The sequence below is a fragment of the Macrobrachium rosenbergii genome, chromosome 37, assembly GCF_040412425.1.
Source record: "Macrobrachium rosenbergii isolate ZJJX-2024 chromosome 37, ASM4041242v1, whole genome shotgun sequence".
NCBI classification, from domain to species: domain Eukaryota; kingdom Metazoa; phylum Arthropoda; class Malacostraca; order Decapoda; family Palaemonidae; genus Macrobrachium; species Macrobrachium rosenbergii.
The window spans coordinates 16,655,096-16,671,536 of record NC_089777.1 but is presented as its reverse complement, the minus strand read 5'-3'; positions in this window follow the sequence as shown (position 1 = coordinate 16,671,536).

Sequence of the window (16,441 nt, the reverse complement as noted above, 5' to 3'; positions counted from 1 at the left end):
TCCCATGGCATTCAAAATGGCCTATTCAGATTATATGGGCGTAAACAGGCTGTTATAGGAGGTTATTTTTTTATTATTATTATTATCGTTCGGTGCAACGTCTACCTTTTTTTTTTTTTTTTTTAGAGAGAGAGAGAGAGAGAGAGAGAGAGAGAGAGAGAGAGAGAGAGAGGGTGCTCTCAATTTCTTTCAAGTTTTCCTTTCCTGAAAGAAAATTTCCCTCCTGAAGTGAGTGTGTGTGAGAGAGAGAGAGAGAGAGAGAGAGAGAGAGAGAGAGAGAGAGAGAGACTTTTTCAGTTTCCTTCATATTCCTCCCATTCTGAGAAGAAAATCTTCCCTCCCCGTGTAAAGAGAGAGAGAGAGAGAGAGAGAGAGAGAGAAATTTCAATTTCCTTCACATTCCATCCATCCTGAGAAGAAAATCTTCCCTTTCCGAGAGAGAGCAGAGAGAGAGAGAGAGAGAGAGAGAGAGAGAGAGAGAGAGAGAGAGACCCTTCCCTAGGTGATAATCTTCGCTCCACGTGGAGAGAGAAAGGGATTTTCTCCTTTCTCAATTTCCTCCACACTCTTCCCTTTCACTCCCTTCCCACACATCTTTTTAGTTTCTTTTCCACCCTCTTCCGGATTGGGAGGGTTTTTTTTTTTTTTCTTCCACCGAGAATGACAGAAACCTGTTGCGTTTGTAATTAGAAGACATTTGAGAGGATCGTTTTGTCTCCCAATTCTTTCGTGGAGAAAGAGATGACGATGATATTATTATTACACAGAAGAGAAATGGCGTAGTGAGAAGTGTTTCCAGCCTCTCTCTCTCTCTCTCTCTCTCTCTCTCTCTCTCTCTCTCTCTGGGAAAAGACTAAAAGTGAGTTTTTGTGATGGGCTTTTAATATGACGTATAATAGCTCTCTCTCTCTCTCTCTCTCTCTCTCTCTCTCTCTCTCTCTCTCTCTCTCTCTCTCATGGGAAAGACTCGTAGCAAGTTTCTTTTGAAGGGCTTTTAATATGATAGATGATAGTTCTCTCTCTCTCTCTCTCTCTCTCTCTCTCTCTCTCTCTCTCTCTCTCTCTCTCTTTTCTCGTAGGACAGGCAGAATGTAAGTTTGTGTATGAGAAAGAGAGACAGACAGACAGGCAGAGAGAGAGAGAGAGAGAGAGAGAGAGAGAGAGAGAGAGAGAGAGAGAGAGAGAGAGAGAGAATTAACATCAAGCAAGACAGAGACAATCAAGGCATTCACTGCCTAATGGAAGAAATGTGTAGAGAGAGAGAGAGAGAGAGAGAGAGAGAGAGAGAGAAGAGAGAGAGAGAGAGAATAAATAACGTCGAAAAGGAAGGAAAATGATTGCAGAATAAAAAAAAAAATATATATATATATATATATATATATATATATATATATATATATATATATATATATATATATATATATATATATATATATATATATATGTAGTATTTATACGTACATACATATACGGGTGTATATATATCGTGTATATATATATATATATATATATATATATATATATATATATGTATTTGTGTATGTATATATGTATGTGTATGTATATGTATATATACATATATAATTCATACTTTAAATACACCAGGATACAACAATTAAATTAATAAAAAAAAACTATAAATACCACCAGGATGGACCAATCCTGGTCAAAAAAGAGCCCTTATTGAATCCTACGGATCAGACGCGGAAACAAATCCTTCAAATCATTCCATTTGATAACCTCGAGGATTTCAGACACGGACACAGAAACCTTCCTTTTGTGATCAGATAACCTCGACGAGTTATAGGGGAGGTAAACTCGATTTCCTTTAACCCATTAGCTATACACGGAAGAGCTTTCTTGTCCTCTTCAATTGTATATATCCACCGAGCGTTGGAATCCTGACTTCGTTAACAATGCGCTGAGAGAGAGAGAGAGAGAGAGAGAGAGAGAGAGAGAGAGAGAGAGAGAGAGAGAGAGAGAGAGAGAGAGAGAGAGAGAGAGAGATCTGAATGACTGTTTTTTTTTATATAAATTCCAATCCGTGTTTTTATTCATTTCAATATACCTCTGCAATTTTCTTGTGTTAGTTTTTACTCAAAACGGAAAGCTGCCTTGTGGAATTTTCATTTTGCCACCTTTTTTTTTTTTTTAGAAGGGGTCTTTGGGGGCGGGTTTATATTAATCTGATATTTCTGGCGTTCTCGATCAAAAGATTTTCCCCGCCAAGATATGTAATTGTCATTCGTATATGATAATCAAGATTTTGGCAAACTTCCTCACTGTAAACATAGATACTACGACTTAAAACCAGATATTATTATTATTATTATTATTATTATTTATTATTATTATTATTATTATTATTATTATTATTATTATTATTATTATTCAGATGATGCCTACTCGTATGAAACATACCACCACAGGGAGCACTGACTTGAAAATCAAGCTTCAAAAGAATATTACGGAGTTCATTTCAAAAGAAATTACAAAAGGTTATAGGAAATTCAGAAAGAAGAGATTAGTTATTAAAAGAGAAAAAATAAATTAACAAACTAATAAATAAATAGATAAAAATGTCAATAAATGATTGAATTACGAAGGAGAATCATGAAGTCAGCATGACCAAAATTCGTCAAAATATCAGAAAACAGAAACTTCACACAAACAAGACATTTCTCCTTTCCTTAACAACACGACCAAATTCCGACACGCCCCGTTAACCTACGATTACATCATTCGCCGTAGCAGACCGTAACACATTCGTCACATTATATAACGAACGTCCCTTTCGCGGATAAAAAGCGTAACGCGACGGAAAACTTCGTGACGGAAACGCGGAGCGATAACGTCACACCGGGAAGTTTATACATGCGTCCGTCGTATGTCGCTTGTTTACCACGACGGCTGGAAAGTTGTTTACGATTGGCTGTTAACTTCCTGCTGCCCGATGTATGGGTCTATAAAACCCATATCAAGTCAGTTGTGTGGCAGATAATAGGAGGCTGTCCCATGGAGAGAGAGAGAGAGAGAGAGAGAGAGAGAGAGAGAGAGAGAGAGAGAGAGAGAGAGAGAGAGAGAGAGAGCAGCAGCATTCGTCGTATCAAAGGACATATTCTCAAAGCTACTATGAGTCTTTCCCTTGAAAGAGAGAGAGAGAGAGAGAGAGAGAGAGAGAGAGAGAGAGAGAGAGAGAGAGAGAGAGAGTATTCGTCGCTTCAAGACATATTCACAAGGACTCACTGAGAATCTTTCCCCTGAGAGAGAGAGAGAGAGAGAGAGAGAGAGAGAGAGAGAGAGAGAGAGAGAGAGAATATTCGTCACTTCAAGACATATTCACAAAGACTCACAGTGAGTCCTTTTCCTGAGAGAGATAGAGAGAGAGAGTATATCATTCGTCACGTAGAAGACACATTCTCGAACTTACTGTGTCTTTCCCTGAGAGAGAGAGAGAGAGAGAGAGAGAGAGAGAGAGAGAGAGAGAGAGTAGCTTTCGTCACATCAAAAGAATATAGTCACAAACACTCACAGTGAGTCTTTCTACTGAGAGAGAGAGAGAGAGAGAGAGAGAGAGAGAGAGAGAGAGACGAGCATTCGTCACATCAAAGGATATATTCACAAACACCCACTGTGAGTCTTTTGCCTAAGAGAGAGAAAGAGAGAGAGAGAGAGAGAGAGAGAGTGAGAGAGAGAACTAGCATTCGTCACATCAAAGGATATATTCCCAAACACCCACTGTGAGTCTTTCTCCTTAGAGAGAGAGAGAGAGAGAGAGAGAGAGAGAGAGAGAGAGAGAGAGAGAGAGAGATTGATTTACGATCAGGAATTATAAAAGGAATATTAACGATTGGAAAATTAACCTTTATAGGAACCACCCTTCCACGAAAAGACATCATAACTTTCCGTTTTTCCACTTAGCAAAAGAACTGGGATTTACGTCTGGTCGTAGGTGTCATGGACGTGGAGAAAAATATAGATATAAAAAAAAATATAACAAAGGATTGTCCTCTATAGAGAAATAATGGATGACAGCCACTCGTATATTCTATAGTATTCTTCAGAATATTGTGAGAAGATCCTAGCTCCTAGAAATGGGTTTGTTATTCAGATGACATTCTTGGAAAAGTTCACAATGAGAAAAGTTAATAAATAGAAAATTGAGCTTCATTTTGCAAAGAACGGTCCCACGTGCAATCTCTCTCTCTCTCTCTCTCTCTCTCTCTCTCTCTCTCTCTCTCTCTCTCAACTATTGAAATTCAGAAAATCGAGCAGCATTTTGCAAAGAACGGTTCCAAGTGCAATTTCGTTTTTCTCTCTCTCTCTCTCTCTCTCTCTCTCTCTCTCTCTCTCTCTCTCTCTCTCTACTATTGAAATTGACGAAACCGAGCAGCATTTTACAAAGAACGGTTCCAAGTGCAATCTCTCTCTCTCTCTCTCTCTCTCTCTCTCTCTCTCTCTCTCTCTCTCTCTCTCTCTCTCCACACTATTGAAGTTGAGAAAATCGAGCATCATTTTGCAAAGAACGGTTCCACCTGCAATCTCTCTCTCTCTCTCCACTACTGAAACTGAGAAAATCGAGCATCATTTTGCAAAGAATGGTTCCACGTGCAACCTCTCTCTCTCTCTCTCTCTCTCTCTCTCTCTCTCTCTCTCTCTCTCTCTCTCTCTCTCTCCACTATTGAAATTGAGAAAATCGAGCATCATTTTGCAAAAAACGGAACGGTTCCACGTGCAATCTCTCTCTCTCTCTCTCTCTCTCTCTCTCTCTCTCTCTCTCTCTCTCTCTCTCTCTCTCAGGTGTTTAGAGACTGACCATCTAGACCCTGATGATATCCTAGGTCATTGAAATAAAATATGAGTGGGGGGAGGGGAGAGAGAGATTAGATTGTAAGAATCTGTTAGGAGATATAGTCAATGGACTTTGTATTTTCTTTGGTCTTATTCGACAGGTGTTTCGGTTCACATCAGAAGATATTCACAAAGGCTTATCGCAGGTCCTTCTCCTAAGAGAGAGAGAGAGAGAGAGAAAGAGAGAGAGAGAGAGAGATTAGCATTCGTCACATCAAAAAGCACATTCACAAAGACTCACTGCAGGTCTTTCTCCTGAGAGAGAGAGAGAGAGAGAGAGAGAGAGAGAGAGAGAGAGAGAGAGAGGTTTTGTGTTTGTCAATAAACCATTCGTTTTTTTCAATTTTAATTGATTACTTACAAAAATAATAACAACAAAATTATTCCTCCTAGTGGGGCCCATCTTCCAAACCTCAGCTCAGAAATAAAAAAAAAAAAAAGCAGAAAAAAACTCAACCCAGAAATAAAGAAAAAAAAAAACACATATAAAAAAAATTCATTTGCATTTTCATGACGCATCTCACGTCACAAACAAGAAAAAAATCTCATAAAACATTGACAAAAAAGACCGGATAATAAATTACCATGGAAAAAAACTCTCCTTGGATCAGCAAGAGAAGGTTTCTGAGCTAATAACACCAGGAATTATATGCCTATAACAGTCTCCGAAATAGGCCTATGGAAATGAAAGGGGAAATGAATATAATCTATGAAATTAGACCGGAAGGGGTCGTGTCTCTCTCTCTCTCTCTCTCTCTCTCTCTCTCTCTCTCTCTCTCTCTCTCTCTCTCTCTCTCATTTCTGTGAAGGTTGGATTATTTCCATTTTTCAGATTTCTCTCTCTCTCTCTCTCTCTCTCTCTCTCTCTCTTTTATTTCGGAAAACTGAAATATTCCCTTTTCAGTTCTCTCCTCTCTTTCAGTTCTCTCTCTCTCTCTCTCTCTCTCTCTCTCTTCTCTCTCTTATTTCGGGAAAATTCTCTCTCTCTCTCTCTCTCTCTCTCTCTCTCTCTCTCTCTCTCGATCATTTCGAACTGGAGGAAATTTGTGTTATCAATTCTGGAAGGAAGGAAGTTATGGGCTTCCTTATGGAGGCAGAATCATGTCATAATTTTGGTAGGACTGAAAGGAATATTGAATTTAACCTCAGATTCAATAAATTTTAGATAATTGTAATAAAATATATGAGATAAACAAGTAAAAAATGTGCCAAATTTTCTTCGGCGCAATCGAGTTTCCTGTACAGTGTACAGTATAATGCTGTATGAGCCGTGGCCTATGAAGCTTTCAGCCACGGCCCTGTGGTGGCCTGCCCTATAGCGTTGTCAGACGCACGATTATGGTTAAATTTAACCTTGAATAAAATAAAAACTACTGAGGCTACACTACACTACACTGCACTACCCTCAGGGGAATTCAAAACCTCCCTATTTAACAAGAATCCAAGAAACTGGCGATTCTAGTGCAATACCCTCAGGGGAATTCAAAACCTCCCTATTTAACAAGAATCCAAGAAACTGGCGATTCTAGTGCAATACCCTCAGGGGAATTCAAAACCTCCCTATTTAACAAGAATCCAAGAAACTGGCGATTCTAGTGCAATACCCTCAGGGGAATTCAAAACCTCCCTATTTAACAAGAATTCCAAGAAACTGACGATTCTAGTGCAATACCCTCAGGGGAATTCAAAACCTCCCTATTTAACAAGAATCCAAGAAACTGGCGATTCTATTGCACTATCCTCAGGGGAATTCAAAACCTCCCTATTTAACAAGAATCCAAGAAACTGACGATTCTAGTGCACTACCCCCCCGGTGAATTCAAAGACCTTCCTATTTAACAAGAATCCAAGAAACTGACGATTCTACTGTACTACGCCCAGCTGAATTCAAAGACTTCCTGAGTAATAGGAATCAAGAAACCTGACGATTCTACTGCACTACGCCCAGCTGAATTCAAAGGCTTCCCTGCTTAATAAGAATCACGAAAACCGAAGATTCTACTGCACTGCGTTCAGGTGAATTCAAAGGTGAATTCAACCACTGGAGCGCTTCTAATTTCACCCTCAGGGGAATTCAAAATCGTCGTTTCACTTATATGGAAGCGTCAATTCCGCCTCAGCGGATCTCTCTCTCTCTCTCTTGTGTTTGGGCGATCGATGACGAATGCTTTCCCGGTCGGCGAGTTCCTTTTTCGTACGTAATGGTTCGAGAACTGCTTTTTTTTTTTATAGTCAATTTTTAGCACTTTTGAAGGGGGAAGGAGGGAGGGGGAGGGATTGGGGGATGGGGGAAGGACTGGTGGATCTAGCTTCAAATGCGTAAATCTCTTGAGTTCGTGAAAAATAATGGTTCGAGAGCTTCTTATTTTTTTTTGTCAATTTTTAGCACTTTTGAAGGGGGAGGGGGAGGAAATGGAGGGAATTGGGGACGGGGGGAAGGACTGGTTTGAAAAGACAGAATTGGGTAGGTTTTTTTTATATATAATAGAGAGTATTTGAAGATTTTTTTTTATAAATGAATGCAAGTCTCCATTTTCAACATATAAGAACGAAGATACTAATTAAATTGACCTGGAATTATCGGAAAGGTCTAAAAGTTTATTTGAAACGTGGGTTTCTGAAAACTGAAAATCGTAAGGCTTAAAGTACAAGAGTTCAATCTTTGTTTACTGGTTGCCATGGAAACCAAAGGAGGGCTGTGTTCATGAGAATTCCGAACCTAGCGTGAAACCGCTTCCTTTGCATATTAACAGTGAAATGAAAATTACTTGGAGTAAGTAAAGATTCCTTTTATACCGTACAGTCCATTAGAATTTTTTAGTTTTCTGTAAGAGAAAACTATTGTGGCGGCTTTGTCTGTCCGTCCGCACTTTATTCTGTCTGCACTTTTTCTGTCCGCCCTCAGATCTTAAAAACTACTGAGGTTAGAGGGCTGCAAATTGGTATGTTGATCATCCACCCTCCAGTCATCAAATATACCAAATCGCAGCCCTCTAGCCTTAGTATTTAAGGTTAAAGTTAGCCATAATCGTGCTTCTGCCAACGATATAGGACAGGCCACCACGGCCGGCTGAGAGTTTCATGGGCCGCTGCTCATAGAGCATTATACCAAGACCACCGAAAGATAGATCTATTTTCGGTGGCCTTGATTATACGCTGTACAGAAAACTCGATTCTTCGGCGCATTTTTTACTTATTTTTATATAAAACGCAAAGAGGGTTGTGTAAAGCAATATAAAACAACTCAATATAAGCTGACCTTGTCATGAGATACAAGATAGTTATCGCTTTTCTCAAACGCCCTAATTCATACAATAATTCCACAAGATAAGATTCGTCTTGTTATATAACAGCCTTCCTAAGGGGGTTGGAAATGAATCTTATACAACAGGAAGACAACCTCCATTCATAAAATACCTTTTTACTACTATTGTCATTCATAAATTTCCTCATAACACACTCCCTAAGGGGTGAAAAATAATCTTATATAATTGGAAGGAAACCTCCATTCACAAAATGAATTTTTACTTCTGTTTCATTCATAAATTTCGTCATAATACACTCCCTAAGGGGTGGAAATTAATCATGTACAATAGGAAGAGAACTTTCATTCATAAAATGACTTTTTATTGCCAATTCCATTCGTCAATTTCGTCATTAAGCAAACAAACGTCCGGAGGTCCAACTTGGGACAGAATTATTTGGTCTCTTTTCCTCTCGTTACGTCACAAGGAAGTTTTTTTTTGGCCATGACATTCGTCAAAACTTTCGTGCGCAAACTTCCGCAATTATATCGCGCGGAAAACTGATCATTTTTATGTTGTATGTTGTTTATATATATATATATATATATATATATATATATATATATATATATATATATATATATATATATATATATATATATATATATATATATATATATATATATATATATATATATATATATATATATGTATATATATATATATATATATATATATATATATATATATATATATATATATATATATATATATATATATATATATATATATATATATATATATATATATATATATATATACACACATCTTTATCTGCAAAGAAAGCGACTCCAAAAGGTGCCAGCAGTTTTGGGATGAAGTTGCTGGAACCACGGCCCGATAATCGGATGTTTAAGGTGGTAAACATGAGACTAACATACCCATAAATGCTGTGAATGTTAAGTAGGTGTCAAACATATTTCACGAAGTGTTACTAATGTTAGGAAAAGGGCATATATTTAATATAAACTGTGTTATAAATGTTAGCAGTCTTTAAACCAATGCAAATACACAAAAATATGAATAAGCCTACACTTTGTAAGAGACGATATCACAAAAGAGAGTGATTAACTGTCTCTCTCTCTCTCTCTCTCTCTCTCTCTCTCTCTCTCTCTCTCTCTCTCTCTCTCTCTCTCTCTCTCTCTCTCATCTTTACCACTGAACAACAGAATACAAAAGACATTTTTACATACCAAAAGATGATGATGATGATGAAAGATCATAAAAAAAAAACATTGTATTCAAGTTAGACGAAGCATTAAAAAAAATTGACACCTTTCTTCCAGTATATGAATACTAATCGCTACATATACAGTATAAAACATCAACGAAAAAACATCAACAACAACAAAAATCATAGGGACACAAACCTTCACCAAAACTACAATGCCCCTTCCCGGCCGTGAATGAGAAAAAAATACAAAAGAGAAAATAGAAAAAAACATATACTCTACAGTTCTTTATGGATCAAGAACACAGGGTCGGATTTCCCTTTTTTTTTTTTTTTGCCCAGGGCAGAAAAAAAAGCCAGAGAGGAGACAAGGAACCGCGAAATGTGGAACTGGAGTTGAAAGGGGATGATAGATCTATTTCCTGGAGGTAGAAAGGTTATGACCTTTTTTTATATAGGAAGGAAGGTCGTGATCTTTTTCAAAATAAGAAAGGTCGTGACCTGTCTTTAAAGAAGGAAGGAAAGGTCATGACCTGCTTGTAAAGGAAGAAAGGTCACGACTTGCTTTTTTTCCAGAAAGAAAGGTCGTGACCTGCTTCTTAAGGAAGATAGGTCACGACTTGCTTTTTTCCAGGAAAAAAAGGTCGTGACCTGCTTCTTAAGGAAGATAGGTCACGAACTACTTTTTTTACAGGGAAAAAGTTCGTGACCTAATTTTAAAGGAACAAAAGTCGCGACCTGTTTTTAAAGAAGGAAAGGTCATGACCTGCTTTTAAAGGAAGAAAGGTCACGACTTGCTTTTATAGGACGAAAAGTCATGACCCACTTTCAAAGGAAGAAAGGTTATGACCTGCTTTTTAAAGGAAGAAAGGTCATGTCCTCCTCTTTAAAGAAAGAAAGGTCACGACCGCCTTTTTAAAGGCAGAAGGGTAGCAACGTCCTCCTCTTTAAGTGAAGAAAGGTCACGACCACCTTTTTAAAGGAAGAAAGGTCGTGACCTATTCTTACAGGAAGAAAGGTCATGACCTCCTTTTTAAAGGAAGAAAGGCCATGACCTGTTCTTACAGGTAGAAAGGTCATGACCTCCTTTTTAAAGGAAGAGAGGTCGTAACCTGTTCTTACAGGAAGAAAGGTCATGAACTGCTTTTTAAAGGCAAAAAGGTCGTGACCTGATCTTAAAGGAAAGGGTTATGAACTTCCTTTAAAGAAAGACAGTCATATCCAGCTTTCTGAAGGAAGAATGGTCCTAATCTAAAGGCAGAAAGGTCCTGACCTCCTTTTTAAATGAAAAAGGCCCAGGTCATGACCTCCCTCTTCAGAGGAGATACCCGGACCAGGAAATGAACAAAAATGATGAAAAAACTTTCTTTTCATTGAAAACAAATCTCCAACAGGGACACTCAGATAAGGAAACTCCCATTTCCGTATAACTATTAGCAACACAAAAGCTCTGCCTTCGAGCTACGTTTCCTAGGAGAGAGAGAGAGAGAGAGAGAGAGAGAGAGAGAGAGAGAGAGAGAGAGAGAGAGAGAGAGAGCACTTGAATACGAGGAGAAATTTAGGCAGGAAAAAGGGCTGTTTTTCGTGTGAAAACTGAGAGAGACAGTGGGAATATTACACAGAGAGAGAGAGAGAGAGAGAGAGAGAGAGAGAGGGAGAGAGAGAGAGAGAGAGAGAGAGAGAGAGAGGAGTACTGTCCCTTTTAACCTTAACTATTAAAGGGCTTCTTCATTAGCCTGGTCCCTAACTTCACCTAGGCAATAAAGGTCTCTCTCTCTCTCTCTCTCTCTCTCTCTCTCTCTCTCTCTCTCTCTCTCTCTCATACATACAGAGACAAGCATATGAACAAAATTATAAAAATAATCATTAATTCTGGAGCCAGCATACGAAATACGAAAATTACAAAAACTAATAGTGGAAAAACATAATTATAACTACAGATATATATTTTTAAACATATAAAAAAGCAATTAAGGAACAAAAACATTAAATTAATTTCATTCATTTCACGGATACTCTGGTACTCTCCAACCTTCTCCTCCCCCCCCCCACCTTATTTCCTAGTTCCATTTATTAGCTTAGCAACCGAAAACAGGAATGGAATACTTTCCCTTACGTAAACAGGAATCCATGCAGAAAGCATTCATAAAGCTGAACTTATCAACTGAATCACAATAAAGAGATAGCATGTCTGATACATGTTGCCATATGAAGGGACCCTGTCCTGCCAAGGACAGTATTTACGTCATCCTGTGGATAAGTGGTTTACGGATCTCTCTCTCTCTCTCTCTCTCTCTCTCTCTCTCTCTCTCTCTCTCTTAATTCTTATAACGCAAGTATCATGACAGGAAGATGTTCAATTAGTGTACTGAAAAACTGAAGTTATAAATAGCTCTCTCTCTCTCTCTCTCTCTCTCTCTCTCTCTCTCTCTCTCTCTCTCTCTCTCTCTCTCTCTCTCTCTCTCTCCTTTCCTAAATTTTCTGATAATATGGTAGGTCACATGGCAGAGTGATGTTTACTTACAGTAAAGAAAAATCTCTGAAATTATAAATTGCTCTCTCTCTCTCTCTCTCTCTCTCTCTCTCTCTCTCTCTCTCTCTCTCTCTCTCTCTCTCTCTCTCTCTCTCTCTTCCTAAATTCTGATAATATGGTAGGTTACATGGCTGGGAGATGTTTACTTACAGTAGAGAAAATCTCTGAAATTATAAATTTCTCTCTCTCTCTCTCTCTCTCTCTCTCTCTCTCTCTCTCTCTCTCTCTCTCTCTCTCTCTCTCTCTCTCCTTTCCTAAATTTTCTGATAATATGGTAGGTTACATGGCAGAGTGATGTTTACTTACAGTAAAGAAAAATCTCTGAAATTATAAATTGCTCTCTCTCTCTCTCTCTCTCTCTCTCTCTCTCTCTCTCTCTCTCTCTCTCTCTCTCTCTCTCTCTCTCTCTCTCTTCCTAAATTCTGATAATATGGTAGGTTACATGGCTGGGAGATGTTTACTTACAGTAGAGAAAAATCTCTGAAATTATAAATTTCTCTCTCTCTCTCTCTCTCTCTCTCTCTCTCTCTCTCTCTCTCTCTCTCTCTCTCTCTCTCTCTCTTTTTATATCGTGTGAGGGAGATGGTCTTTTACAATAACAGAAAACCTCAAAAATTATAAACAGCTCTCTCTCTCTCTCTCTCTCTCTCTCTCTCTCTCTCTCTCTCTCTCTCTCTCCTTTTATATCGTGTGAGGGAGATGGTCTTTTACAGAAACAGACAACCTCAAAAATTATAAACAGCTCTTTTCTCTCTCTCTCTCTCTCTCTCTCTCTCTCTCTCTCTCTCTCTCTCTCTCTCTCTCTCTCTCTCTCTCCTTTTATATCGTGTGAGGGAGATGGTCTTTTACAGTAACAGAAAACCTCAAAAATTATAAGCAGCTCTCTCTCTCTCTCTCTCTCTCTCTCTCTCTCTCTCTCTCTCTCTCTCTCTCTCTCTCTCTCTCATTTTCAGAGTAAATTACTTGTTTAAATCAATTTTCTTCAACGTAGATTTCACCTTGCATTAAAAAAAAGAATTAGCTAACCAATACCTGGCTTAAACTGCCCATCATAGCCTGTTTTGTTTTTATAAAAAAAAACGTATATTTTTATCTAAAAAAACGTATATCTTTATAAAAAAAAAAAAGAAACTAAGCATATTTTTTATTTAAAAAATGCTCACTTCCACGGGGAATATTATAACTCGATAAATCCCCTATTTTTGCTCCTAACTGGATTTAGTAAAACTCTTTTATAGGCTCGTTTAATCCTTTAATCCTATTAGGAATCGATCCTGCCTGGCTGTCTATCCAAGTCTCTCTCTCTCTCTCTCTCTCTCTCTCTCTCTCTCTGCTATTAGTTTAGAAATATGTCATTTATAAATGTAATAAGAGCTTTCTATCTATCTATCAATCTATCTAATTTTAAACTAGAAAATGGTCATTTGTAAGTGTAATAAAAGAGAGAGAGAGAGAGAGAGAGAGAGAGAGAGAGAGAGAGAGAGAGAGAGAGAGAGAGAGAGAGAGAGAGAATGCGTCATAAGTGCAATAAGAGAGCGATAGAGAGAGATCTGCAAAGATCTCAATACAAGAAAAACAGCGTCGAAAGAGAGAGAGAGAGAGAGAGAGAGAGAGAGAGAGAGAGAGAGAGAGAGAGAGAGAGAGAATATCATAAAAAAGTTTCATTACAAGAGAAACACATCGTCGAAAGAGAGAGAGAGAGATTACCTTAAAAAAAAGTTACTAAACTCTAATAGGATAATTTTCAAAAAACTCAGTAATGGAGATCTAAAACCCCCCCTTTCAAAGTTCCGAGCCCCCTTTTTTTGCATAAATGAAGCGAATTATCATAAATTACAGTTCCAGCAGTTCTGGGAGTTGGAACCAAAAGTTGCTATTAAAAGGGACACGCGGTCGAAACTGCTCACGCGGAAAAAACAAGTAGAAAATGTGCCGAAGTTTCTTCGGGGCAATCGAGTTTTCTGTACAGTGTATAATGCTGTATGAAACTCTCAGCCACGGCCCATGAAACTCTCAGCCGCGGACCATGAGACTTTCAGCCGCGGCCCGGTGGTGGCCTACAGGTACCAGACGCACAATCATGGCTAACTTTAACCTTAAATAAAATCAAAACTACTGAGGCTAGAGGTTTGCAATTTGGTATGTTTGATGATTGGAGGGTGGATGATCAACATACCACTTTGCAGCCCTCCAGCCTCAGTAGTTTTTAAGATCTGAGGGAGGACAGAAAAAGTGCGGACGGACAGACGAATAGCCACCTCAACAGTTTTCTTTTACAGAAAATTAAAAAACAGCACAATTTTCCCTTCGGTTGAAAGGACACAAAAACTATGTGCGTAGGAACTCGGGGATTCGAAGGCAGTCAGGTGGAATCCTAGCGCGGGATTATTAAAAAAAAATGTTCTAGCATCGTTGTTTAAAACTGTACAGGGTCGATACCTGAAAAGGTAGGGGGGAGAGAGAGAGAGAGAGAGAGAGAGAGAGAGAGAGAGAGAGAATACATTGAAAAGATCTCAGTACATAAGACATAGAGATATGTAACAAGTAAAGAGAGAGAGAGAGAGAGAGAGAGAGACCTTGCAAAGGCCTCAATACTGAAGAAACAGAGATTTGACAGGAAAAAGGAGAGAGAGAGAGAGAGAGAGAGAGAGAGAGAGAGAGAGAGAGAGAGAGAGAATATCTTTGCAAAGATCTCAATATATGAAAAGCAGCGTCGACATGGAGAGAGAGAGAGAGAGAGAGAGAGAGAGAGAGAGAGAGAGAGAGAGAGAGAGAGAGAGAATGTCTTACAAAAGTTTCATTACACGAGAAACACATCGTTGAAAGAAAGAGAGAGAGAGAGAGAGAGAGAGAGAGAGTCGACAACTACAAGGAGAGAGAGAGAGAGAGAGAGAGAGAGAGAGAGAGAGAGAGAGAGAGAGAGAGAGAGAGAAAGAATACCTTACAAAGGTCCCAATACAAGAGAAACTCAGATGAAGGGAAGCTCCCCATTGACAGAGTGCCATTCAATCTGGCACTCCCTAAAGCGACAGAAATTGGATCAGTGACGACAAAGGTGGAGGGTAAAGACTGACAACCCTAATAAATGCTTAGTTCATTCACCTTTAAAGATTATCCTTAAGTGTATAAGGTTAGGAGGTGTGTAGGGGGATTAGATACTTTTATAAGTGCTTAGGGTTAAGGAGTGTTTAGAAGGCTTTTGTTGGCACTTATGGAGAATGACTAAGGACTTATATCTATTGATTTAAGGTTGTTAATTTTGCAAGAAAATGAAATTATTGAAATGACACTGTCAATAACATTACGTATTTATACCATACTTAATTACAAATTTTACAAACGGAATAAAAACAAATTTTGTGTATATATAATATATATATATATATATATATATATATATATATATATATATATATATATATATATATATATATATATATATATATATATATATATACCATATTTTGTGTGTATACCCAAACAGCAGCCAATGATAAAAGAAATCTTGAAATGTATCAAGTTCTACCACAAACACAGACAACTACGAATATAGTAATAAAAAAACTGTCGGAACTGATATTTCCACAGGAATTCACACTGTGGAGACACGCAGGCGATGTTCAGTAGAAGGAAAAGAGGTGAAAGTGGGTAAATTTCCCCAAAAATAGTCAAACCAGAAGGTCCAGGTTTTTTTAAAAATAATGAAATCGTTTGAAAAAAAAAAATCCGTAACTAGACCCTTGTTTGAGTCAAGGTCATTACCATATGTACACACAGCCGTTGTGTTTCTCCTGTTTGTATAAAAAGGTTTTTTTTTCTCTTTGTCAGGGTTTTTCACAGAGAGAGAGAGAGAGAGAGAGAGAGAGAGAGAGAGAGAGAGAGAGAGAGAGAGAGAGAGAGTTTATGGATGGTTTCACCAGGGTGGGGTGTGGTGATCGCCGAGTAGAGTCCCTCCCGTTTACCTCGTCGAAGGCCTCCCGTTTACCTCGCCGAGGCCCCAGTTAACCTCTTCGAGGTCCCCGTTTACCTCGTCGAGGCCCCCGTTTACCTCCTCGAGACCCCCCCCCCGCCCCGTTTACCTCGTCGAGCCCATCCAGTTAACTTCGTCGAGGCCCCTACAGTTTACCTCGTCGAGGCCCTTACCGTTTACCTCGTCGAGACCCTCCTATCCACCTCGACCAGGCCCTTCCACTTACCTACCCGAGATCCACCGTTTACCTAACTGAGGCCTTCCCATTTACCTCATCGAAGTCCTCTCGTTTACCTCGTAGAGGCACTCCCGTTTACCTCATCCAGGCCTTTCCATTTACCAGCCGATATTATTACCAAATTCGTAAGATTACTCAGTTCCTAGCGTCTCTAATTCACTCGAAATACACTTAATATAAAGCAACGGAAGGTCAAAGGTCGACTGACCTCGTTTCGTAACAAGCCAAGTTTAGCCACTTCGCAATGTTGCATTTTTTTAAAAAATATTTTGTGACATTTTCAACTTTCTGTTGCCTGGCATCTGAATTCTTTATTCCCGTGAAGTCTGATTATTCAAGACCTTATTTATACATTCGTGTGTGTATATATACA